General features: G+C 34.9%; 1 long non-coding RNA gene across 1 annotated transcript in view; it reads left to right on the top strand.

Moving 5' to 3' along the window:
* The window catches only part of LOC307187210, a 219,448-nt gene extending 198,025 nt beyond the window's left edge, over window positions 1-21,423 (top strand). The window contains exon 3 of the long non-coding RNA XR_013828551.1: window positions 21,211-21,423. This is a non-coding gene — a long non-coding RNA (uncharacterized lncRNA). The remainder of the gene's footprint in view (window positions 1-21,210) is intronic.
* The last annotated feature ends 5,871 nt before the right edge of the window (window positions 21,424-27,294 follow it).

Here is a 27,294-nt window from a genome sequence, read left to right on the forward strand (position 1 = left end):
CTAAACCATGTTCTCTGCCACAAAATAGAAGGCTAAGGGTATGAATGGATTTCAGGAGATAAAAACAAACGCACACAAAAGACTTAGAGGTCCTGTCTGAAATTCTTCTAATAGGAACTCCATCCTACTCTGTACTTGTCCAGATAGAATTACATGAAAGTTTCCAACGTAATTTTGAGAAGTTATGAAATTCATCAAAGTAAGTTTCCTATGGTTATCAACAAGTCAATCTTGTGTTTACAATTTATGAGTTTTCTAATGTGACTTCTAGAATGTGGGAAAGGTGAGTTAATGGAATAAAAAACAGAATGCCTGCTTTCAATGGAAGAAAGAAATCCTAAAATAAAGCTCTCTTCCCCACCCTCTTTAAATTCTGTAGTTACTCTTCTATGTGAACACCTTCTGTGTGAAGTGCGTAGAGCCGGGCCAAACACGAAGTTCTATGCTGGGTACAGTGTTTGGCTTTGAAGCTGTTCAGAGTTTTATAGGGCAGAGGCAAATAAACAGATAACTACCTTGCAAGAGAAGGGGGAAAATGCCGGATGAGTCCTATATGCCTCAGAACAGGATATTCTGCCAAAGAATACAAAATCTTCATAGAAAAGTTCTAAGTATTAGATCTGCTGAACTGTGTGTTGTCTCGGTAACCCAACTGAGGCAACTCATTTAGTGAAAACTCCACTAAACTAGGTGTGCTTAAGTGACTACCCCCACTTTTGTTGGTATCTCTGGGGCCACTCAAGACTGAACGGTACAGGAGGAGCTCAATACATTATTTGCAGAGCAGAACTAAAACAGAAGGTGTTTGCTCTTAAGAGAGCTTTAGCAATTACATCTATTTCCTATTCTGTTCTTAACATGAGATTGACTCATAGCTGATAACTGATGTTGAGACGTGCAGTTTGTAATTATTTCTCTCTAATTCTCTTATAGCTTTATTTTTTATTGGAGTATAGTTGCTTTAAAATATTCTGTTAGTTTATATTGTACAGCAAAGTGAATCAGCTATATGTATACATATATCCCCTCTTTTTTGGATTTCCTTCTCATTTAGATCATTACAGAGCACTGAGTAGCATTCCCTGTGCTATACTGTAGGTTCTCATTAGGTTAGGTATTTTATACATGGTATCAGTAGTGTATCTATGTCAATCTCCATCTCCCAGTTCATCCCACTCCCCTCCCTCTTGGCATCCATAAGTTTGTTTTCTTCGTCTGTGTCTCTATTTCTGCTTTGTAAATAAGATCATCTCTACCAATTTTTTCAGATTCTACATATATGTGTTAATATACGATTTTTGTTTTTCTCTTTCTGACTTACTTCACTCTGTATGACAGTCTCTTGGTCCATCCAAGTCTCTACAAATGACCCAATTTTGTTCCTTTCCATTCTTCTAATGATGGACATTTAGGTTGCTTCCATGTCCTGGCTGTTGTAAATAGTGCTGCAATGAACATTGGGGTACATGTGTCTTTTTGAATTATGGTTTTCTCTGGGTATATGCCCAGTAGTGGGATTGCTGGGTCATATGGTAGCTCAATTTTTAGTTTTTTAAGGAATCTCCATACTGTTCTCCATAGTGGCTGTATCAATTTACATTCCCACCAACAATGCATGAGGATTCCCTTTTCTCCACACCCTCTCCAGCATTTATTGCTTGTAGACGTTTTGATGATGGACATTCTGATTGGTGTGAGGTGATACCTCATTGTAGTTTTGATTTGCATTTCTCTAACAGTGATGTTGAGCATCCTTTCATGTGCCTCTTGGCCATCTGTATATCTTCTTTAGAGAACTGTCTGTTTAGGTCTTCAGCCCATTTTTGGATTAGGTTGTTTGTTTTTTGATATTGAGCTGCATGAGCTGCTTGTTAATTAGTTTTGGAGATTAATCCTTTGTCAGTTTGCAAACATTTTCTCCCATTCTGAAGGTAGTCTTTTCTTTATGGTTTCCTTTTGCTGTGCAAAAACTTCTAAGTTTAATTAGGTTACATTTGTTTTTATTCTCATTACTCTAGCAGGTGGGTCAAAAAGATCTTGCTGCAATTTATGTCGAAGAGTGTTCTGCCTATGTTTTTTCTAAGAGTTTTAGAGTGTCCGGCCTTACGTTTAGGTGTTGAATCCATTTTAACTTTATTTTTCTGTATGGTGTTAGGGAGTGTTCTAATTTCATTCTTTTACATGTAGCTGTCCACTTTTCCAAGCACCACTTATTGAACAGGCTGTCTTTGCTCCATTGTATATTCTGGCCTCCTTTGTCATAGATTAGGTGACCATAGGTGCGTGGGTTTATCTCTGGACTTTCTATCCTGTTCCATTGGTCTATATTTCTGTTTTTGTGCCAGTACCATACAGTCTTCATTAATGTAGCTTTTTAGTATAGTCTGAAGTCAGGGAGACTGATTCCTCCAGCTCCACTTTTGTTTCTCAAGATTGCTTTGGCTATTTGAGGTATTTTTGTGTTTCCATACAAATTGTAAAATTTTTTGTTCTAGTTCTGTGAGAAATTCCACTGGTAATTTGATAGGGATTGCATTGAATCTGTAGATTGCTTTGGGTAGTATAGTCATTTGCACAATATTGAATCTTCCAATTCAAGAACATGGTATATCTCTCCATCTGTTTGTGTTGTCTTTGATTTCTTTCATAAGTGTCTTATAGTTTTCTGCATACAGGTCTTTTGTCTCCTTAGGTTTATTCCTAAGTATTTTATTCTTTCTGTTGCAAAGGTAAATGGGATTGTTTCCTTAATTTCTCTTTCTGATCTTTCGTTGTTAGTGTATAGCAATGCCAGAGATTTCTGTGCATTAATTTTGTATCCTGCTACTTTACCAAATTCATTGATTAGCTCTAGTAGCTTTCTGGTAGCATCTTTAGGTTTCTCTCTGTATAGTATCATGTCATCTGCAAACAGTGACAGCTTTACTTCTTCGTTTCTGATTTGGATTCCTTTTATTTCTTTTTCTTCTCTGATTGCTGTGGCTAAAACTTCCAAAACTATGTTGAATAATAGTGGTGAGAGTGGGCAACCTTGTCTTGTTCCTTATCTTAGTGGAAATGCTTTCAGTTTTTCACCATTGAGAATGATATTTGCTGTGGGCTTGTCATATATGGCCTTTATTATATTGAAGTAAGTTCCCTCTATGCATACTTTCTGGAGGGTTTTTATCATAAATGGGTGTTGAATTTTGTTGAAAGCTTTTTCTGTGTCTATTGAGTTGATCATATGGTTTTATTCTTCAATTTGTTAATATGGTGTATCATGTTGATTGATTTGTGTATGTTGAATAATCCTTGCATCCCTGGGATAAAGCCCAATTGATCATGGTGCATGGTCCTTTTAATGTGTTGTTGGATTCTGTTTGCTACTATTTTGTTGAGGATTTTTACATCTATGTTCATCAGTGATATTTGCTTCTAATTTTCTTTTTTTTGTGATATCTTTCTCTGGTTTTGGTATCAGGCTGATTGTGGCCTCATTGAATGAGTTTGGGAGTGTTCTTCCCTCTATAATTTTTAGAAGAGTTTGAGAAGTATGGCTGTTAGCTCTTCTCTAATTGTTTGATAGAATTTGCCTGTGAAGCCATCTAGTCTTGGACTTTTGTTTGCTGGAAGATTTTTAAACACAGGTTCAATTTCATTACTTGTGATTTGTCTGTTCATATTTTCTATTTATTTCTGGTTCAGTCTTGGAAGGTTGTACTTTTCTAAGAATTTGTCCATTTCTTCCAGGTTGTCTGTTTTATTGGCATAGCGTTGCTTGTAGTATTCTCTTATGATCCTTTGTATTTCTGCGGTGTCCATTGTAATGTCTCTGTTTTCATTTCAAATTTTATTGATTTGAGTCCTCTCCCTTTTTTTCTTGATGAATCTGGTTAAAGGTTTATCAATTTTGTTTATCTTCTCAAAGAACCAGCTTTTAGTTTTATTGATCTTTGCTATTTTTTTTCATCTCTTTTTTATTTATTTTTTCCTCTGACTTTTATGATTTCTTTCCTTCTATTAATTTTAGGTCTTGTTTGTTCTTCTTTCTCTAGTTGCTCTAGGTGTAAGGTTCGGTTGTTTATTTGAGATGTTTCTTGTTTCTTGAGATATGATTGTATTGCTATAAACTTCCCTCTTAGAACTGCTTTTGCTGTGTCGCATAGGTTTTGGGTTGTTGTGTTTTTGTTGTTAATTTTTTTTAGGTATTTTTTGATTTTCTCTTTGATTTCTTCGGTGATCTCTCGGTTATTAGCAGCACACTGTTTAGCCTCCATGTGTTTGTGCTTTTTACAGTTTCTTTTCCTGTAATTGATTTCTAATCTCATAGTGTTGTGGTCAGAAAAGATGCTTGATACAACTTCAACATTGTTAAATTTACTGAGGCTTGATTTGTGACCCAAGATGTGGTCTATCCTGGAGAATGTTCCATGTGCACTTGAGAAGAAAGTGTATTCTGCTACTTTCAGATGGAATGTCCTATAAATATCACTTAAGTCTATCTGGTCTAATGTGTTATTTAAGGCTTGTGCTTTCTTATTAATTTTTGTCTGATTGATATATACATCGGTGTAAGTGGAGTGTTAAAGTCCCCCACCATTATTGTGTTACTCTGGATTTCTCCTTTTTTGGCTGTTAGCATTTGCCTTATGTATAGAGGTGCTCCTATGTTGGATGCATAAATATTTACAATTGTTATATCTTATTCTTGGATTGATCCCTTGATCATTATGTAGTGTCCTTCCTTGTCTCTTGTAACATTCTTTATTTTAAAGTCTATTTTATCTGATATGAGTATTGTTGCTACAGCTTTCTTTTTATTTCCATTTTCATGGAATATCTTTTTCCATCCCCTCACTTTCACTCTGTATGTGTCCCTGGGTCCGAAGTGGGTCTCCTGTAGACAACATTTATATGGGTCTTGTTTTTGTATCCATTCAGCTAGTCAGTGTCTTTTGGTTGGAACATTTAATCCATTTACATTTAAGGTAATTATCAATATGTATGTTCCAATTACCATTTTCTTAATTGTTTTGGGTTTGTTTTTAAAGGGTTTTTTCTTCTCTTGTGTTTCCTGCCTAATGAAGTTCTTTTAGCATTTGTTGCAAAGTTGGTCTGGTGGTGCTGAATTGTTTTAGTTTTTGCTTGTCTGTACAGCTTTGGATTTCCCTGTCAGATCTGAATAAGACCCTTGCTGCATAGAGTATTCTTGGTTGTAGGTTTTTCCCTTTCATCACTTCAAATATATCATGCCAGGGCTTCCCTGGTGGCACAGTGGTTGAGAGTCCGCCTGCCGATGCAAGGGACACGGGTTCGTGCCCTGGTCCGGGAAGATCCCACATGCCGCGCAGCCATGGCCACTGAGCCTGTGCGTCTGGAACCTGTGCTCTGCAAAGGGAGAGACCACAACAGCGAGAGGCCCGCATACCGCAAAAAAAAGATAATAATAAAAATAAATAAATAAATAAATAAATAAATATCATGCCACTTCCTTCTCTCCTCCAGAGTTTCTGCTGAGAGATCAGCTGATAACCTTATGGGATTCCCTTGTATGTTATTTGTTGCTTTCCCTTGCTGCTTTTAATATTTTTTTCTTTGTATTTAATTTTGGTTAGTTTGATGAATATCTGTCTTGGCATGTTTCTCCTTGGGTTTATCCTGTGTGGGACTTTCTGTGCTTCCTGGACTTGATTGACTATTTCCTTTCCCATGTTAGGGAAGTTTTTGACTATAATCTCTTCAAATATTTTCTCAGACCCTTTCTCTTTCTCTTCTTCTTCTGGGACCCCTATAATTCGAATGTTGGTGCATTTACGGTTGTCCCAGAGGTCTCTGAGACTGTCCCCAATTCTTTTCATTCTCTTTTCTTCATTCTGCTCTGTGGCAGTTATTTCCACCATTCTATCTTCCAGCTCGCTTATCCATTCTTCTGTCTGATATTGATATTCTGATAGTTATTCTGAGATTGATTCCTTCTAGTGTCTTTTTAATTTATTGTGTTGTTTATCACTGTTTGTTTGTTCTGTAGTTCTAGGTCCTTGTTAAACATTTATTTTCTCCATTTTATTTCTGAGATTTTGGATATCTTTACTATTGTTATTCTGATTTCTCTTTTGGGTAGCTTGCCTATTTCCTCTTCATTTATTTGGTCTTGTGGGTTTTATCTTGCCCCTTCTTCTGCAACATATTTCTTTGTCTTCTCATTTTGTCTAACTTACTGCATTTGAAGTCTCCTTTCATCAGGCTGCAGGGTTGGAGTTCCTCTTGCTTCTGTGTCTGCCCCCCTCTCTTATAGCTTTTAAAAAAGTCTTATCTAAAAGTAAATCATTTTATTGACACTGCAGCCTATATGCTAAGGTCATTAATAGGTATTTTTGTTTGCTTATTTATCATTTTTAAAGGTATCATTTAGTAAATTTGACACTTTTTCTTTTGGTGTTCAGTTCTATGAATTTTAACATGTTTATATTTGGGTAACTACCACCACAATCAGGATGCAGAATGATTTTATCAATGAAAAGAATTCCCTTATACTATCCTTTATCGTTGCTCCCTCTTCCCCATAACCCTTGAGAATCACTGATCTCTTCTCCATAATAGTGGTGTTTGAAGGGTGTCAGATAAATAGAATTATATAGTATGTAACCTTTTGAGATTGTTTTCTTTTACTCAGCATAATACCTTTGACAGTCATTGAAATTATGTGTGTTCCAGTACTTCATTCTTTTTTATTTCTGAGTAATATTCCATTGACTGCATATACAAATGTATATACTCCCATTTGTCCTTGAAGGACATGTGGGTTGTTTCAGTTTGTAATGTTTATTAATAGAGCTGCTGTGAGCATATAAGTGAACATAAGTTTTGTGTGAACATAAGTTTTCATTTATCTAGGGTAAACACTCAGGAATCAAGTTACTTAGTTGTTTGGTGAGCGTATAAGGAACAGTCTCATAGTTTTTTTGTATATTTTATTTTTACATAATTTGTTTCCATGTTTCTTTTGGATGATAGTAATGAAATGGGGATTTAATGGGTAAGTTTAGCAACTCCACAATTCGCAGTTTTCTCAGGATACAATAGACATAAGAAACTCACAGATAATTTAGACTTGGGGAAATTCAGAGACCTAAAATTCTTAGAGAAGCACTATTTCCAAAGTTAAGTGACTAAATTTCCTGCCTTGGATTATTTCTGTATCACATATGTTAATTGCACTGTCCTCTCCTGCAGTGTCTCAGGGCCTTACAGAGTTTCTAGTGAGACAACTTTGTCAGTTTTTACTGCAGCTATAACCTCTATCCACAGGCATGATTGTTCTTTGGGGCTAGACCAGGGGATAAGTTTGAATGACAGATATTTTGAGGTGATGAGAATTGTTTCTCCCTTACACCCTTATGCCAAGGCATTGCTCCCAGCTCAGGCTGGTCACACCTGGGTCCCCACTTCTTCAGGTATAGTCCTTTCCCAAGATGATTTTCACTCCTCATGGAAATTAAATTAGTAGCCCAGGCTATCAGTTTACCAGAGAAACTCAGACAGGAGAGTTCTATTAATTTACATGGCCTAGGCAATAACTGGGACCCTTTCACTCCACCCTGCCTCCTTCACTTTACTAACCAGTTTACTAGATCTGAGGTAAATAAACAACCTACTCTCTAACTGTTTTCTCATTTATAAAATAAATATCATATTAACACCTAGCACAGGGTTTCTTTGAAGAGTCATTGAGTCAATAAACATTTTGAACAGCATCTAGCAAATAGGTGGTGCTCGTTATGTCAAATTGCATTATTATTACCGTCAAAGCAAGCTTGGAGTTAGAAATGGTGCTCTTTGCTCAGCAGCTCCCCATAAAAGCCCTAAAAGAGGAACTACCTTCACAATTGTGGCTTGAGGTGCTTAAGGGAATAATCTGTGACTACCCACACTCCCTTGGCCTCTGCCCTTCAGTCCTTGTGATGAGTTGTTCAGTAACCTGTTTCTAATTGTGTCTTATACTTGAAATTCCATTGAAAATAGTCCAATACATATAAATAGCCAAACCAAATATCAGTTGTAGAATAATATGAGTAATATTAGCAGTCATTTAAATATTAAATTTTAATTTTTGGAGGAATTGCATTAAACTGGAAAGAATTTAATAAATTTTGGGGTTTTTTTCCCTCACATTTTCATTTAAAGCCCCCAAACCAATTTTCCCCCAAATGAATTTTCAAAATTTTATAGTAAGTGTTAAATGTACTTAGGAATGTCCCCCCAGCATTTTGCTGTATTCATAATCTTTGGCCACACTCCAGTGATAGCTTTTTAAGATAAGATAAAGCTATCTGAGAAAATCTAATTTAAAAAATACAGTCCCCCAAATTTATAATAAACAGTTATGTGTTGTTTTCATGATCAACACAGGAATTTAAATATGTATGGAAGGAGATGAATTAGGAAAAATAAAACTCTATATGACTCACTATAATGCATTAAAGTGCTTTTTAGTGTAGATTAACAGTTTTTTTAAGGTTCAGTTACTTTTACATAAACTTGTAGAGAAAAATATTAAGCATCTTAACATCCAAAATTAGCATCTTCCCTGTTCCATCTATGGGTCACCATATTCTTAGAAAACAAAATAGGTAAAAAGAGGAATTTTGTAAATGAGTTGATTTTTGTGGACATTTTCGTTTGGCATTTGATCAGTGTAGGAGCATGGATGACCAAAACCCAAGTTATTTTGAAGAATTTTAGAAGGTTCACAGTGCTGTTTTCATCAATTGCTTGTCAAAATGGAAAAATATCTGTAGTTATTTAGTCTTCTCTCTAACTGGAATTACGGTGTCTTTTCAAAGGCAATGGCTTTTCAAGTGTGATTAGCAATACTTTTATTCAACAGAAGAACAAGGAATGGATTTTATTGCTCTGTGCTTTATGGGTCATGAATTTAACTGAACTAAGTCATCAAAAGATGTGTGAAACATACTTCTGTAGTGGGCTGTTGACTACATTTGCTTCTGTATTTTACTAATGCTATTTTTCATTTTAGCCAGGTCAGCTTTTCATAGAATTAACATCTATCCCTAGAGACCTATGTATCACCACAAAACAGTGAAACAATCAACAACTTTTACTTCAGAACAACACTTTACTTACATTTATGTTTTTAATGTGTATGTACATATGAGATAAGGCTAATTCAGCAAAAACTGAGAAACAAACTACTGATTTATTTTAAAAACATAAACTATCCACCTTAAAATGTTGAGAACCATGAAAAGACAGTATTGCCGGTCGTATTAGTAGCTGGAGGGAGGGACACATCATTTTCTCTTTTCAATTACACTTCCTGACTACATTCCAGAATGTGCTTCTTAATGAGATGAATTGGGTGGTCTGGCTAGTTTAACCATAGTCCATTACTTTCACAGTATAAACATGTTTTTGTTTCACAAAGGCCATGTGTTGACTGCTTATAACCTCATTAATTCTAATATCCTTACATTCAGTAGCTGTTTCAAAATATGGAGCTACAGGGCTTCCCTGGTGGCACAGTGGTTGCAAGTCCGCCTGGCGATGCAGGGGACACGGGTTCGTGCCCTGGTCCGGGAAGATCCCACATGCCGTGGAGCGGCTGGGCCCATGAGCCATGGCTGCTGAGCCTGCGCGTCCAGAGCCTGTGACTCGCAGTGGGAGAGACCACAACAATGAGAGGCCCGCGTACCGCAAAAAAAAAAAAAATGTGGAGCTACAAATCCAAGGTTGAAAAAGCTTAAGCAAATTTTTTTAGCTGTGGGTTGGGACGTACTAACACATCAAGAAGAGTTCATTCATGGGTCACCCACCTTCCCACCTCTAACTTCTTATGCTTGAGGCCTAACCATATTGTATGCATATTTTAACCCTAGCAATATGTCCTCTTTTGCATATTTATGAAGTGGAAGATTTTATGCTCATAGCATCCCGTGATAAATGGTTACTTCAAGTGTCTCACTGGGTCGAGGGCCATAGGTCAAATCATCGAGCCTGTAGAAGTTCATAGTAGATAGTGTTCTGCCACTCAGTGAGTTCTTGATTCCTTTGTCTACTATGTATCTCATCTAATGTCTATGGACTAAAATTTTGATTCTCAATGCTAATTTGTTAACTGAAAATGCTTTAAGCCATGAATCACAAGTAGGTGCAACAATGATCATTTAGTTGTGGTTCCTTGGGGAGTTGAGTTTATAAAGCTTTGGAGAGCACATTTGACTTTGAGGAGCATAATATTGGAGTAATGGTCATTCCAGAGGGAGTTGATATTGTCATGGGGAGCTTTTGGAAAGAAAAAAAGTGCTTTTAGAACTCACAGAGATGTAATTACAAAGTAAAGATTTTTCACTTTTTGCTTGTTTTTAATGGAGGCTTACATGGATGCCTGGAGCCTGTGCAGAAGGAAACCCTACCTTTCCTCTCAAAACTGCTCACTGATAAATTCTCCCTTTCCTCATTTTTATTATAGTTATGTGTATTTCTAGAAGATTTTTCACTGTTCAGGAATTTTCCCCTCTGATGGCTCTCACACAGGAGGCTTTGAATTCACTCATTATTTTCAGCTCTATCAATTCAGAAATTAGAATGTTGTGGTCCTACAGTGTTGGGTCTGGGAAAGAAGAGCCTTAAGGTCTAAGAAGTAGATACAAATTTGGTAAATTAAGTGACTTTCACTTTACAGTTTTTTAAGGACTCCTCTACCTTAATACTTATATCTCGATATCTGGAAGACTGCTTCATGACATAATGACTTTCCCTTGGATATCTATGATTGTGCTTGGCAATTTTTATTAAAAAAAATTACTTTAAAAAAGCCATGTGCTCTTTTGTTTTTCAAATAATGAACAGTTTACAGAAGCATAAAAATGTCTCATGATGAAATGCCTAGGGGTCCTTTCAAAATCTGATATCAAAATCATATTACTGTAATTTGGCATAATTAGTTTGTATTCATTTATCTAAAGATCTCTTTATTGTTGTTATTTTTTTAATCAAAGGCAATTCAAGTATAAAGTTAGTGCATTGAGGATTTAATTGGCATATATTTGAGAGTTTTTAAAAAACAAACTATATTATATCTGCTTGTTAGGTTTATCTATAAATAAACATGATCATTTCAGTATTTCACAACCTACTCCTCAGGTATTTTTATTACACATTTTTTCTTTTTTCTTTTTGCTCCTAGTTTAAATGCATTTGTTAAAGTGTTTAAAACATTTCTTAAATGTCCTACAATTTGTAAGACCATAAGTGGTTTAGAATTTTAATCCTCATTTAAAAAGGCAATTGCTACATTCAGTACTGCCCATCATAGATTGATTGGCTGCTTTGAGAAAGAAGAAAAAACAGAATCTCATTGGTTTCTGAGCTTTTGTCTAAGCCAGAAGTTCCTCAAACCCATGACTGAAAGTCATCAGGGAGACAGCTCTAAGCAACACTTTAACTGTTCTAAAACTTGCAAGAACTGTAAAAATTCACCCCCCTTCCTTTTTTTCCCCTCTTAACAAAGCTGTTGATTTATATATGCAGAAGGGAGAATTTAGGCAGAAGAGAATGGAGACAAGCTCTTGTTTGTTTTTCTTGTGGGGTTTTTTTTTTTGGTCTTTTTTTTAAGTACTGGTGAATAAAATAAATTGCATAGTGTTTTAAATTTTCTGTATTCTAAATGCCTCCCCCTTGCAAATTTCTTTTAGCATTTACCCAATTTAGGTAAAGCTTTATGAAGAGGTAAAGAGAGGAAAGAGGGAGCAAACTTTCCCTTGAAGTTCTGAGTGTTTTAATGGTATGAAAGAGTTATCAGCTAAAAAAGTGACTTATTTATTCTTCTACAGCACATTATTGACAAATTCAAACTTTTTCTGAATGCTCTCATCAGTGTCCATGGCTCAAATAACAATAAAATAAGGTCATAGAGGAGTATTCATTTTTCTAGTTATTCACTTATTTGTTTATAAGGCAAGTATTTAATGGGAATTTTCAATGAATCATAGTATAAATACTCCCACTATACCAATTTCAGGTGTATGATAGACACTGTGTAACTGGCAGAGAACAAGACAGACACAGACCTACTTCCAAATGGCTTATGTTGAAGATATAGGAAGATAGACATTAAACCAAAAATTTTTCAAACTAATAACAATTGTCATAAGTGGAACAAGAAAAGAAGTACACAGTGAACAAATAAAAGGGGGACAGGATATAGATTGGAACTGGGAACTTGGGTAAGGTTTATAGAACTAATTTAATCATAATCAATTCCAATCACTTCAGCTAACTCTGTACAAAACCTATGTACATGCATTTTTGGGCTTTATTCTTTCATGAATTTTGATAAGAATATAGACAGAATGTTTGTATATATGTTTATATAAATATACATAATTATAAATTTTAGAGATATAAGGTTATATAGCTCACAGTACATAATAAGCTTACAATATTCTTTGTTGTGAATTCTATATAACAAATTGATTCTTTCAGAATGCTTTCATTGATTTTTGCTGGACTCTTGTCTATGTAGCTAAACTATGGTTGTAAATGACAAATGAGTATAATTTTAACATAAATATTGGTTGATATTTTTACTTATACTGACAATTAAGACAAAAGTGAAATAATGAAAATATATGTTGGAACTTCATTAGTTCTTCAATGACTTGAGCAACTTCTTTGCTGAATCAGATGATAGTTTTAGAATACTGGAAGGATATTTCCTTGAATGTTTGTGCTATTCACAATGTGAATGTAAACATGCCTACTTTTAAGTTTAATCTGCATAAATAACATTTTCTTCATCACTTTAAGTCTAGACCATAAGGAAAACAATAAATTAATCCCTGATTTATAGTACTTGACAGTTTCCATGGTGTTAAGACTTCCACAGTGGCTGATTTCCTAGCAATGTGGTCACTGAACATGAGGTCGGGAAAAGATACGAAGTAGCAGAATGTTACATAGTATTTCTACCCCACGCATACAATAGCAGAAATAAGCTCAAGAGCATAGATGGTGGCAAAATATAGTGAAATTATTAGAAAATTTTGTGTATTTATACCTCTGCTTATTTATTTAACTTAGCAAAAGCTCACAAAATTCCTGAAATTTTAACAGTCAAGTGGCTCCATCACACCACTGCTGGATATTTAGCAAATAAAGTATTCTGGAAAATTCATCACTATACACATCAGTTTCTGAGTCTAAGCTTTTATAACTGGGGGTGTTCTCACACTTGCTTAGGAAATAGGAAATATTTTCATAGGTCCATGGAGAACAAAATGAGGCTCAAGAGTTTGGTGTATAGGTCCAGGGTTTTGGTAGCAGGTTTCTGGCTTTGCCTTCAGATTCTTGTGATACTTCTTGGAGGGCAAAACTCACTTTAATTTTGGTCATTTCTATTTGAAACTTAGTCACTCTGATGGAACAGATGCTCCATACATTCAGCATATCCTGGAGTTTGTACTCAAAAAGTTGCCACAACTATTTAAATGCTACATTTTCTAACACCTTTATTTGCACACAGGTAAAATTGATGATTCTTCCCATTGTGTTCTCATTGCATCCCCTGTGCATGTGTAACCCCTTTAACTATTTCTTTGAATATGTTCATTTCCTATTTCATGTTGTTGACTGTGAAATCCATTTTAGAAGAATTTTGGGAACTACAGTATATGTATTTGATACACTAGTTAACACTCAGGAAAAAAGTTATCAAATAAATATGTGAATGGATGGCAAAATAATTGTTTCCTAATCTAGTAGATGTCCTAGCAAAGAATATATTCTGTGGGGCTGACATTTTCATATGCATTAAAACTATAGGCCCAGGTTCAATATTTCTGTCTTCATTACTTGAAAGTAAGCTGATTACTTTGCATAACCGTTTTGTATAAGCTAGTTCTAATACTAAATATTTTGTCTTGTCAGTCAAAGCATCTTATCTTCTGGATATTACTCAAGAAAGTTCTATAATTGTTTGTAATTACTGGTATCTTTATAATCAAATACTGGTGAAATATGCCCTAATAATATGCCCTAATATCATATGCCCTAATAATCATCCTCTTCATTCATTTATTAAAAATATTTTGAACACATATTATGTAGGAAATCAAGGCCAAGCATGGGAGTCACAAACATGAATAAGATATAGTCAATATCTTTTAAGGACTGGATAACCTGATGATGAGGGAGACTGAAGGGCACATTGATAAATTATAAAATATGGTAAGTGTGTTTAGAGAACTGAAAAGAGAGTGTTCTGGAAATAGACTTTGAAGCAACAGATTTTATTTTATTATTAGGGTATCCCCAACTTATAAAGAAATTATAAAGGGAGAAAATGGGGCTTTTAGGATTAGGAAAGTAAATACTTCCTCAAATATTTTATTACACCATCTTTCAGGTTCTGAAGGAGTTAATATTTTGTTTTTGTTTTGTATAAAAAAGTTACTCTAAGTCATTCAAGGCTACATTTTATAGTTTTAGTATTTTGCTTCCTATGGAATATTTATCTTCAATTCTACTTTTTTCTTTTTTTAATTAATTTTTATTGGAGTATTGCTGATTTACAGTGTTGTGTTATTTTCAGGTGTACAACAAAGTGAATCAGTTATACATATACATATATCCACTCTTTTTTAGATTCTTTTCCCATATACCTCATTACAGAGTATTGAGTAGAGTTCCCTGTGATCAATTCTATTTTTTTTTTTTTTTTTTTCCCCGGTACGTGGGCCTCTCACTGTTGTGGCCTCTCCCGTTGTGGAGCACAGGCTCCGGACGCGCAGGCTCAGCGGCCATGGCTCACGGGCCCAGCCGCTCCGTGGCATGTGGGATCTTCCCAGACTGGGGCATGAACCCATGTCCCCTGCATCGGCAGGCGGGACACTCAACCACTGCGCCACCAGAGAAGCCCGATCAATTCTATTTCTAAAGTTAAAAATAATACTATTTGTAATCTTCTCAAAAAGTCCAGAGTCTTATGAATAGTTAAAGCAATGTTACGTTCTGAATAACTATGACTTCAAACTGTTTTTCAGATGCTGATAGGCTACACTAGATGGAAGTTGTACACAGAAGTAATAAATGAATAAACGAAGGAAGAGAGGAAGGGAGGGAGGGATGTGGAGAGAGATTTCCCACATTGAATTTCATTTTCTATAGTTGAAGGAATAGTTTATTGAATCATAGCTATTTAAATTTATATGTACACAGCCAATATAATCAGGCAACTAATATCATATTTTAACACTGTACAAATTAGAAACTGAAATAGGCTTGTAAGCTGTATGTTCTGTTCTCCTGGCTATACAGGACAAGTTTCCCCATTAAGCATTTAAGTTTTGGGGCAAATTTTAAATATATAATTATTATTTTTATTAAATTAGCTTATTCTTTATTCTAAGAGCCCTTTCCCTACAAAGGTTGTCACCTTTTAACTGGAATGTTAACATAAACTATATAATCAATGTATCATCTCTCTCTCTCTCTCTCTCTCTCTCTCTCTCTCTCTCTCCCTCCACCCATCCTTCCGTCCATCCATTTTATCTGCCTACCTACTTACCTACTAATAGGCCTATCTATCTAATGTTCTATCATCTATCACTGTTTCTATTTCAGTCTCTCTGTTGCTTTCCTATCTATTTCTTTTTCTTTCTCCTGTTTCCGGCTATAGCTGTTCGAAAACATAATTTTCTTATTTGCCTCATTTATAGAAAGGGGAAAATAAATGCCTGTCATTTGGATGAATGAGATTATATAGTAACTAAGAAAAAGAAAAAAAAAACAACAACTAATACTGTGCTGAGATATTGTCTGGGAAATTGGTTAAGTCTGTTAAGAACCTAATGAATCCACTCTCTCAAATTAGACCACCCTCAGCCAGAGAGTCAGCATCAGCAAAGTTAAAATTTACTAAGCCCTTAGTATTGCCAAGTACTCTGCTAGGCATTATCTGATTTAATTCTCACAACAGAAACTTATGAGGTCCTTACTGTTATAGTCTGTAAGGAATAGGCACAGAGAGGTTAAGTGACTTGCCTGAAGTCACAGAGGTAAGTGGAGGAACCAGAATTCAAACCCAGGCAGCCTGATTCCAGGGTCATTGCATTTTATTGAATTTGGAAGCTGCTTCGTCTCCTGAGTATGTGAAATCTTACGAATGGCCTCAGTGACTGTTTTTCTAGTTTAATGGGGTGTTTAATTATACAACAGATAAATGTTCTACTACTTAATTTATACATGTAGTTTATGTAAAACATGCAAATAATGTGAATTTGTTTTTTAGCCCTAACTTTTAAAGGATACACAATTTGTAATATTACATCTATGGGATTTGTTGAATTAAGGATGGCTTGATACTGAAATATTAACAATGTAAAAGATACAGTTTGCTTGTCACATATGTGGAATGGTTTACTTAAGTCATGAATCAAAAAAGGATAAATAAACATTGGTGTAGATGATACAGCTACATAGATCAATTGGTTAAGTAAAGTAATATCACAAAAATCATTGCCAGATTGGTCCCTTAAGGTTAGAACACTTAAATAAGGTTAAACAAGATAAAATTGGGTGATTCTGAAAAGTTTCAATTGGTCCTCTTTTATGATTTTAGCTCAGGACATTTCTAGTTCTAGTGCCATTTCTGCTCACAATTAACACACTCAAATGGATACCTCAGCAATTTAAATTGCTACAGGCTATGGACCACTGCGTCCCTTGGGAATTGCTGAAATTACACATGTTTTTTAAATCTATGAATGTCAAGGTTCTTGAGTAATCTCTATTATAGCACAAACCTCATCAAGGAGTAATTTTGTGACATGAGAAAATATTAGTAAATTATCTTTTCCAGTAATTAATCAAAATGTGAATACAAGCCCATTATGGCTTATTTGTTTAAAGTATTGAGCTGTGATTCTTCATTACCCCCCGAAATGTAAGTTTTTATTATCCATCACTTACAGATGTGTTTTGTTCAGAATAATTTAGTTTTATTACTATTAATCAGTCCTTAGGACTTACTCCAGAACAAAATAAAGAGGATATTTTTTTTAAAGACCCACAAAATAAATATGGTAGGGCCTGAGACCCTCCAAAGTAAATGCTTACATATGTCTATTGAAAAATAGATCATCTTTTTTTTTTTTAACTGACACTTAAATTAAGGTTACAGCTATTAAGATGTTTTATTTCTTATGGCCTATTTCAACATAAAATAAACTTTCTATCTTCATCTTAATCTCAGCTTTTAAAATGTATACTTTACATTTTATTATGTCTACCTTTCTAGCATAAAAATGTATTCTGTTTTTCTGCCCTCTGTCATCTTCTATCATGTACATATTATTCTGACTTTCCATTTTTTTTTATAGCTATGAAATATCATGGTATTTATAAAATGCTACTTTAGGAGCTGCTTAGCTCTTAGTATTGGAAATACTGGCATCTTCATTTCTGTAAACATTCTTTCTCACAGTGTCAACATACAAAATGCAAGACTTCTCAAAGGTCAAAACAGTTCTTATCAGTATCAAAGAATGATAGAGTTATATGAGCTAAGTATGGAGATACTGAATTTAGGTATTGTATGCTATACAAAATAGAAAGCAGGGTCTGTTGATCCCAACTCTTTTCTTGTCCTTCCCCTAGTCAGCTTCTTATTTCATTTTGGTCTTCTTATATATATATTCTCCAGTTAAGAAACTTCATTGCTGAAGCCTGTTTCTGTAGCTGTTTTTAAAAATGTGTGTCTGAATTATATGTTTTCTTTTTCTTGGAAATTTTATTAAATGTTAATTAATGTAATATTAAATGTTAATTAAATGTTAATTAAATGTTGTTTCTAGTCTTATTTATAATTTCTTTTTCAAAGGAAGGAATTATAATTATTTTGTTTATGCAAGGAGCTTCTTCCTGAATTGCAAATGTTTTATGTTGAAAAAAATTCAGATGTATTATGTTTCTCTGTAAATAAATACTTCTTGTGTTGTATTTCACTCATTCTTACATGAGGAAAATCTAATTAAACTTATATCACTATTGCCCCAAAATAAATGTAGGTGATAATGCAGCATTCCTTTACTTAGTTCCATAAGAAGCCAGGATACATGGGACAATGTTCATTTTAAATTTCATGCACTTAGAATAAAAATGTATTTACAAGAAAGGCAGTTTGGGGGAACCAAACCCAGATTTCTTTATTTCACCCCCAGATGAATGAAGGTATCATTTGAAAGTATTCAAATTTTTGTATGTGATCAATCTGCTTGAATTGTTTTGACTAAATTGTCTGGGCAATAAAACAAATCAGTTAACCTAAGTGACTGACAGAATATTTAGCATTTTTAGAAATAGTCTTATTATCTCTAGAGATATTTCTGGAGTTACATTTTTATAGTGTATAATACTACTAATACTATTATGATCAGAAAGGCTTTGGTGCCATTAAAATTCTACTTTAATTATATTATTTGGATTTGGGGGCTCATTCTCATGTTTTCTGACTTCTCCAATATGTCATTTCTTGTGTTTTTCTTCCTTTTAGAGAAAACTCCTTTATTTTTTTTTTCTCTTCCACTTGATTTATTCTTCTCTCTTTCTTGGCTTTATGCCCTTGTTCTTCAAAGTCCTCTCTTATTTTGTTGTCATGTCTTTGGTTACAGATTTTCTGCCTATGCTCTTAGAACCTGTGTGAGTGTCATTCAATTTCTTTGCCCAAATTTGCAATAAAGCGCAACAGGCAATGAAAGGCTTTGATACATCTATTATTAATAGATAAAAATGAAAAGATGCCAAGAAAACCCCAAAGCATGAGCTTCTGTGGCAGTCTGTATAAAATAGGGAGTCATGAAGGTTCAAAACCAGTAATAGGTGTTAGGGGAATAAAGTGAATTGGTCAACTCAAGAAATCTAGATCTAAATGCTCCCATGCAAAGATAGCATTACAGAGGAGTTTCTGTCTCACTAACAAAGCAAAACATGATTTATCCACATATTAGAATGCAAACTATTTATTTCAATTAGCTGTATGGTTGTCCCCCCAAATCCAATATCCATTTCTTCTATGGTAATAGCACCTTCCAACTTTAGGTGGGTGCACGGTTGCCCCTTTTTAGAGAAGCAGGATCAAATGTCCATGACATATAATGAGATTTAAGGGGAATTGGTTTAAGTAACTTTTGGAAGGTATACTTAAGGGAAAGAGACACGTCTTCCTATTGTCTGACTATGGAATAGCTAGTTTGGAGTGCTATTGAAAGCCGTCAAGGTTAATGATACAAGACAGAAGAAGCTGTGGTCCTGGACAATTGTGGATTTGTTAAACCAGGATAAGACTGCTCTGGTTATCTAGGAGATAAATAAATTTCTGTATTGTTTAAACCATTGCTCATTTTTAGTTTTCTGTAGCTTTTAGATAAACTTAGCTCTAATAAATGTAAGCTGCTGCTTTTCACAGCAGAAACTAGAATTTTTAAACTATTTTGCTTTGGAATATTTGGCATAGATAAATCCCAGTTCTTCAATGTGTGTTTGTGTGTCTGTATTGGGAGCTGCTTCACTATAGCAATTACTCACTACACTATGTAATGGCTCAGAAAGGCATCCTTTAATTTCCAGCAACAGAACGCTAGAGAAGTAGACTTTGTCCCTTTGTTCACTTCTTAGGCCCTTCCCTCAATCTGCTGTAACCCTATTCTTTTTTTCTATTATCCTTATTTTGCATGCCCCCCAGCTGCACATGACCTAAAACTGGAACCAATTCTAGAAGCCTTCATGTCCCTTAATTATACCTTCCAGTCTGTCACCCAGTGCTGTCAATTCTACCTTCAAAACATTTGTCCTATTTGTCCCTGACTCTCCATCGTTGTCTATTTTCATACTGTCCTGCCTCAAGCTTTTATGTGTGTGTGGTGATATCCACCATGACATCAACATTGAGGACCATGCAGGCACTTCTGTGGACGCCATGGCTCATGATAACACAGTATGTAACCACTGCTGGAGATAATGAGAAATCACTGAGGAATTCTGATGTCACCACACACACATGATTGCACAAAGATAGCTCCCCTGGAATGTATTCTCCAATAGCATGTATGGTCATGTATCTGTTGGGGCTTTTTGTTATTTTTCTCTTTTAAAAAATTCTCAAGTCATTTTTTAAAAAATATCATTTCAGTCTTTTTTTAGGGTGTATTTTTTTTCTTATTTCTTTACATTAAATGAAGACAATTCACTTTCTTCCTTCCTCCCTCCCTGCCTCCCTCTCTCTTCCTTTCATCTTTTTACACTTTCAATAATTACAGCATTTATACCTATAGATTTTCCTTGGAGCTTATGTTATAAAACATAGATTTTGGTATGAATCTGCTTTTGATTACTTTGTCTATGGTTGTATCTCATTTTATTTTAATTTTGATCCAGGGATTATTTAGGAAACATATGAATTTCTAAGTATTAAAGTTTTATTGGTTATAAACCCAAGAGTGTAGTCAGTAAAATCACTGTGTATTTTTAGAGTATCTCTTTATTTTGAATATTTTGTTCCCCTGGTGTCCTTATAATTTTTAATGCTGTCTCTCTTTTTGACCCAATAAATGAATAATTTATTTTTAATAGAGGGGTTTAACCCATTTAGGTTTTTTGATAACTGACTATTTTTTAATTGTGTTATTTTATTATGTTTAAAGAAATGCATCAGTGCTGTTTACTTTTCCTATACTGCTCTTCTTTGGTCTTAAAAATGTACTGATGAAATGCTGCTATTTCTTAGCTGGTGGGTGTTTAGCACTGCGGGGATTGTTTCTTTGGATTTAGAAGCAGAATCATGTAGTTTTTGTCCTCCTCCTCCTTCTCCTTTCTCCTTCTTTGTCTCCCTCTTTCTCCCTCTCTTTCTCTCTATCTGTATCTGTATCTCTCTTTCTGTCTCCAACTCTGTCTCTCTCACTCTCAGCTCTGAGCCATAATGAATGTAACATCCGCAACACTTCATACCTATTTTATAGTCAACATTCTTGGTCACAAGTAATGGAATTGACTGGAATATATAAGGTAGCATAAAGAATCTGTGTCAGTGCTGGGGGACCCAGTGTAGAGAATGAGCATGAGCCATAGCAGTCTTTGCAGCAAGAAAAAACTGTTAAGATGCTATTGTTGTAGCCTCCATTAGAGAACACTTATTACCACTTACTTCCATTACAGGAACAAAGTGCTCTCACTGCTGAACTGTGGACTTTTCGTTGCCACCATGATTAGTAACAGGCTGTGCATCACTTCCTCAAGGTAAGATCCTAGTTCACGTCTCCATATCTTGGAAACCTGGAGAGGGTAGAGAAACCATTAGCTTTCTTGACTTCCTGCCTACCATCAATCGTATACAGTGATGGAGTTTCATAAATTAGGAAGGTTGTTTGGATACTGAGTGAACACATAAAAACAAATTTCTGTTGCACTTAAATCTTTTGCCCCACATGTATACATAAATATATTTTAAACACACACACACACACACACACACACACACACACACACACACATATATTTGCCCTATGTTTTTACTTCAAAAAAGAGAAAAGCTCCTATCTAACATAATGGAACTTTTCTTTGTACAGTCCAAAATATGCTGAAACCATTCCTAATGGGAACCAATTCAAATTATGAACATTTTCTGTGAACATATCCAAGTTCAGAATCTCTGAATAATATCCATTTATCTTCTAGTTCAAGTTTGTCCCTCTATCAATATTTTTCAGCCATATATTAAATTGCAAAGTTAACTACTAGCAATACTGGGGTATACATTACTAGATTAGAAGAAAAAGGAAAGAAAAATATTAATCAGTTGTATGTCATATGCATATAGTTTTGCCCCTTCTTAGAGAATTTCCTCTCTTGTGTACTGTAACCAATAGGTCTGCATAGGGAGAAATTGTTTTTTAATGCATGAAGTATTAGTTTTAAGTAATTAGATGGAGTGAAGTCTTGATTCATGAATTCAGGGGTTCCATTAGTACCATATATAAGTTGTATGTTCAGAGTATATGTCTCATGTTGTCAATAGTTGCTGTTGTAACTGATTTTCATCAGCCTATAAACTTTTCTGTTTCTTTGTAAATGGACTGTCAAAGAAAGAAGCAATACTGTGCAGGATACCGTAGCACTCAGTGAGTCAAGAGATGATGTTGTGTACAGATGACTGATGAGTAAGAATAGCAAATCCAAATCCTGAATAAGTCCATATTCCAATGAGGATAAAGAATTAATTTTTTTTGCCTTGGAAGGGGTCAAATATAATCCATATGCCACCAATATATCCAGCTTGTGTCTAAAATATGGTGTCCCATAGTATGTTATGATGACTGGCAGAATAGGCTCACGGCAGTGGTTGCAAACAAGTCAAACTTGGTCAGGGGAATTCATGTTACTGAGCCCATGCATAGCCTCCATTACTAAAGAATGTTGGCCTTCTGCTCTTGAATCCATTGAATAAGCACTACGTTAGCTAAGGGGAAGGCTGCCTAAAACCAGGGAGTGTGTCATGTTTCTACCTTATTAAGAGTCATCTTCATCAGGGGCTTTCAATAAACATTTACATGGGAAATAGTTCATAACTGGAAACCAACTTCGTAGTAATTGTTGAGTTTAGAAAATATTATATAATGTGTTGAAAATTATAGCATTAATCATTAGATGTATTAAGAATGGGTTATAAATATTTCTTCCCTGCAAGAAAAGAAAGACAAAAAAAAACAAAAATAGAAATGATTTAATAAAATATTTAATAAAAAACTGTAAAACCATTAAAATAAGAAAAATTAAGCAATAAATATAATTGAGTCCAAAATTATCTATTAGATTAAGATCTATTATTGGATGTAAAATACAGCCAAGCCGTACATAGTTTACTTCAGTTAAACTCATTCCGTAAATGTATAGATGGATTCATATTAGGAGCTTTACACAATTCAACATACGAATAGCTCAAGGAGAAAAAAAATGTGTGTTTCTGCCATAGATGTTGAAAAGCCATTTTATATAATTTTATATTCATGTCTAACAGTAATAATAGGTCTCTTAATCAGATAAGAATGATGTATCCTTAACATAATGAAACTGTGTACTCATCCAAAGCCACAGTCAAGTTCGTTGTGAAACACAGGAGGCATTCCCACTGTAATCAGTAATTAGCCAGGTGGATTCCTGCTACTTTATTTAACATTGTTCTTGAAGTACTAGTCAATGAAGTTAGGAGAAAGAAAATGAGAAGTTTTAAACTTTATATGAAACAGCAGAAAATACTATTAATAGCAGATTACATAACTCTACCTCGAAACTCCAGAATTTGCAATCAAAATTTTAAAAATCCATAAGGTAATGGCTGTAGAGCTAAAACAAAGCAAACAAACATAATAAAGTTTTCCTAGATATAAACTATTATTAGCCAGACCATACAATACTATGCAATACAGACTCTACAGTAGGAGAAATAAGCCTCTTTTCAACAGAACCACAAAAGTAAAATACCTAGAAATAAACGGAACAAGGCATCAACCACACCTATGTGATTATAATGGTAAAACTTTACTAAAGGACAGTAAAGGAACTTGAATATATGGGAATAAAAACTTTATTCTTTTATTGAAGATCATTGTATTTTTAATTTATCAATTAATCTTGAGACTCATTGTGATACCTGTGAAGGTAACAATAGGATTCTAAAGCTCATCTGCATAAATAAACGTGCACAATTATATAAAAGGAGAAAGACAGTGAGACTAGTTTTACCAAATGTTAAAATATGTTACTGTGAAGTAATTGAACATATTTATATTTGTCTCTGTCCTCAGTTCCTGGTGCAGAGCTCCTAAAACTCTTATAGTTTCCTAAGTGATAAGAGTACTAGGAGTATCTTTTGTTCTAATATTTGATCTTTGACCCCAGTTCCTGACAGGGTTACAAAATTCTTTGAGATTTTAGGGGTCACAGGAGTCCCTTTTGTTCTAATGAGGCAACTCCTAAATAGCTCCTAAATGGGGACTGGTCACCAGAAAGACCAAGCCATGATTAGAAGCTTGGAACTTTCAGCCCCACTCTCCATCCTCCAGGAAGTTGAGAGGGGCTAGAAATGGAGCCACTGATCAAATATGCCTGTGTGATGAATCCTCCATAAACATCCCCCAAGTATAGAATTTGGAGAGCTTCTGGGTTGCTGAACACAGGAAGGTACTGAGGGTGGGGTGTCTAGTGAGAGCATGGAAACTTTGTGTCCCTTCTCCCATGATTCATGCTCTGCATCTTTTCTATTGGAATGTTCATATGTATCCTTTATCATATACTTTTATAATAAAGTGGTTAACATAAGTATTTCCCTGAATTCCATAAGCCATTCTGGCAAATGATCAAACTCAAGGAGGGGATCTTGGGAGTCCTAATTTATAGTTTGTTGGGCAGAAGTATAGGTGACAACCTGGGGCTTGTCATTGGTATCTAAAGTGGGGGAGGGGCAGTCTTGTGGGACTGTGTCAGAATTGAGTTAAATCGTACAACACCCAGCCAGTGTCACAGAGAACTGCTAGATGTGGGAAAACCTCTACACATTTGGTGACCAGAAGTGTCAGAAGTGAAGTATTGTGAGTGAGTAAAGGGGAACCATTCAGGAGTGTGTTTTTCCTGTGCAGTACCATATTTAACACAGTTGTGTTATGCAGTGTCATTTGAATAAGATCTGTAGTAGATGAGATTTTAAACCTTGTGGGTATCTGAGAGGAAGGACAATCCAAGTGGAAAAAAAGACAAATGCAAAGCCCCAAGCCCCAAGGCAAGATTGTGCTGGGCATATTTGAGAAGCAGTAAATGTGACTTTGGGCTTAGAGTAGAATGAGAAAGGGAAGAAGATGAGAAAATAAGGTGAGAATGGGAAGAGAGGTGGAAGGGGGGTTGTAGAGCATATGAGCCTAGTAAGTCATAAAAAAATGTTTGGCTTCTATTCTCACTGAGATGGGAAGTTATTGCAGGTGCTTGAACAAAGAAGTGAAATGATTTGACTGACATTTTAGTGGCCTCACTCTGGCTGCTATGTTAAGAGTAGACAGTGGTGGACAAAGACAGAGCAATGGAGACCATATTGAAGGTTTGTAAAAGTCCAGGCAAGAGATAATGTCTTGAATAAGGGTTGTAGCAGCAGAGGGAAGGGTACATAGTCTAATTCTGGATATATTTTAAAGGTAGAATCAGAAGGACATGTTGATAAATTTAATGTAGAATATGAGAAAAAGAAGGCAAGGATGACTCTAAGCTTTTGGTTTGAAAAACTAGATAGATGGAATTGCTACTTACTTAGATGATGGAGCTGAGTGAGGCTAGGAAATAAGGTATTGATTGATTGAAGAGAAAAGAGACATGAAGCTTAACATTATTAGAAATGAGAATATTTTGGCCTATGATGGTATCCTCTGAATTTAGAACAACAAAAACAACAACAACAAACCAAGATAGTTTAGCAGCACTGAATATTTACATTTAACACAAGTGTTTTGTGAGACTACCAAATTTTGGGAGAGGGGATGCATTTGAAAAAATCGACAGGTGAAATTTTATATGATATTTTTCAGTGTTCTTGTGCTTTATTTAATGAGATATTTAACATCTCTTATAAAAATACATAAAATATTTATTCCAAGTAATAGTATTCCTGAATTATCGTATAGATTATTTAATATTTTACTTTCCTATTAATAAGGTATAAATATATTTAAAATTGTGATGAAAAGTTTTAGATGCAGTCTCAAAAACATTTGAGTAAGACATTGTATTTTAGAAAAATTCTTTAGAATTTAAAAAAGTGAAAAGAAAACTATTAGTCTAGGAGAGTTTGAGAGTGAGAGTGGCTGGAATAAGAAATACAGTGGAATTAGAGGTAACATTGAGGGTCCACTTGAGGCAAGTGATCAGATTCTAAAAGCAACATTGCTGTGGTGTTTTTCTCCAACTGTGCTCAGATGCATGGGTGCACATACAGGTAAAGAGTTGTATTTAACTCATGGTTCTTATTTAAGTGAGTACAGAGAAGCAAAAGAGGAGAAACTGAGTTGAAGATGTGTTTTAAGAAGTGATTATAATGCTTCTTCAAGGAACTTAAGGTTTTAGAAGGAAAGCACAGTTGACCATGGAGCAGCACAGGTTTGAACTGTACAGGTCCACTTATACTCAGACTTTTTTCAATAAATACATACTACAGTATTACACTATCTGCAGTTGGTTGAATCTGCAGATGCAGAACCTCGGATACAGAAGGTTGACTATGAAACTTGAGCATCCGCATATTTTGGTATCGTCTGCGGGTCCTGGAACTAATCCCCTGTGGATACTGAGGGCCAGCTGTAAATATAAGAGGAAGAAGAAGTACAGAAAAGGAGGATGGTGATATCAATAGATTGCTGGCCAGATATAGTCAAATGATTGTTATAGTCAAGGTATTAGAGACAATCAGCTGGTAAACTTGGAGATCACATTTGAAGAATGGGATTATTAAATTGAAATTATAAAAAAAAATATTAGTAACGGAAATGCATAGGGTATGACCATGAGTTTGGGTGGCTAAGGTGAAGTGGAGATCAAGATAAATTGAAAGAAAGGAGGTCAAGGAACTCTTAAATCGGTATATTGGAAGGATCATGTATGTGTACATTTATGTGCATATACTGAGTAAATTAGTTTTATACTAGTATACAAGAACTGTATGTTAGTTTTATACTACTAAATAACAAATGACCACAAATTTGGTGCTGATATCAATACCCATTTATTTGCTTACAGTTTTATAAGTCACAATTTGGGATGGTGTAGCTGAATTATCTGTTTGGGGTCTCATGAAGCTTAAATGTTGGCTAGTCTGTGAAAAAAGTGGCTGTGAAAAAAACGAATCCACTGCTAAACTCATTTAGCTTATTATGAGGATTAAGTTGTTTGCAGTTGTAGGATTGAAGTCTGTAAGTCTGTTTCCTTGCTGACTTTGACCAGAGGTCTCTTCTTTTTTCCTGGCTCTTAGGTCATCCTTACACACAGACCCTCTATCTTCAAAGCCAGCAATACTAGATTGAATGTTTCTCATGCCCTCATCTCTCCAACTTTCCCTTTTGCCTTCCTCTTCTGGGTTGTTTTTTAAGACTTTATTCTTTACAGCTGTTTTATGTTCTAAACAAAACTGAGAGGAAAGCACAGATCTTTTCAATGTACCTCCTGCCCCGACAGTTGCATAGCTTCTCACAATATCAACATTGTTCACCA

Source organism: Stenella coeruleoalba, assembly GCF_951394435.1.
Source record: "Stenella coeruleoalba genome assembly, chromosome: 5".
In the NCBI taxonomy this organism is placed as follows: Eukaryota; Metazoa; Chordata; class Mammalia; order Artiodactyla; family Delphinidae; genus Stenella; species Stenella coeruleoalba.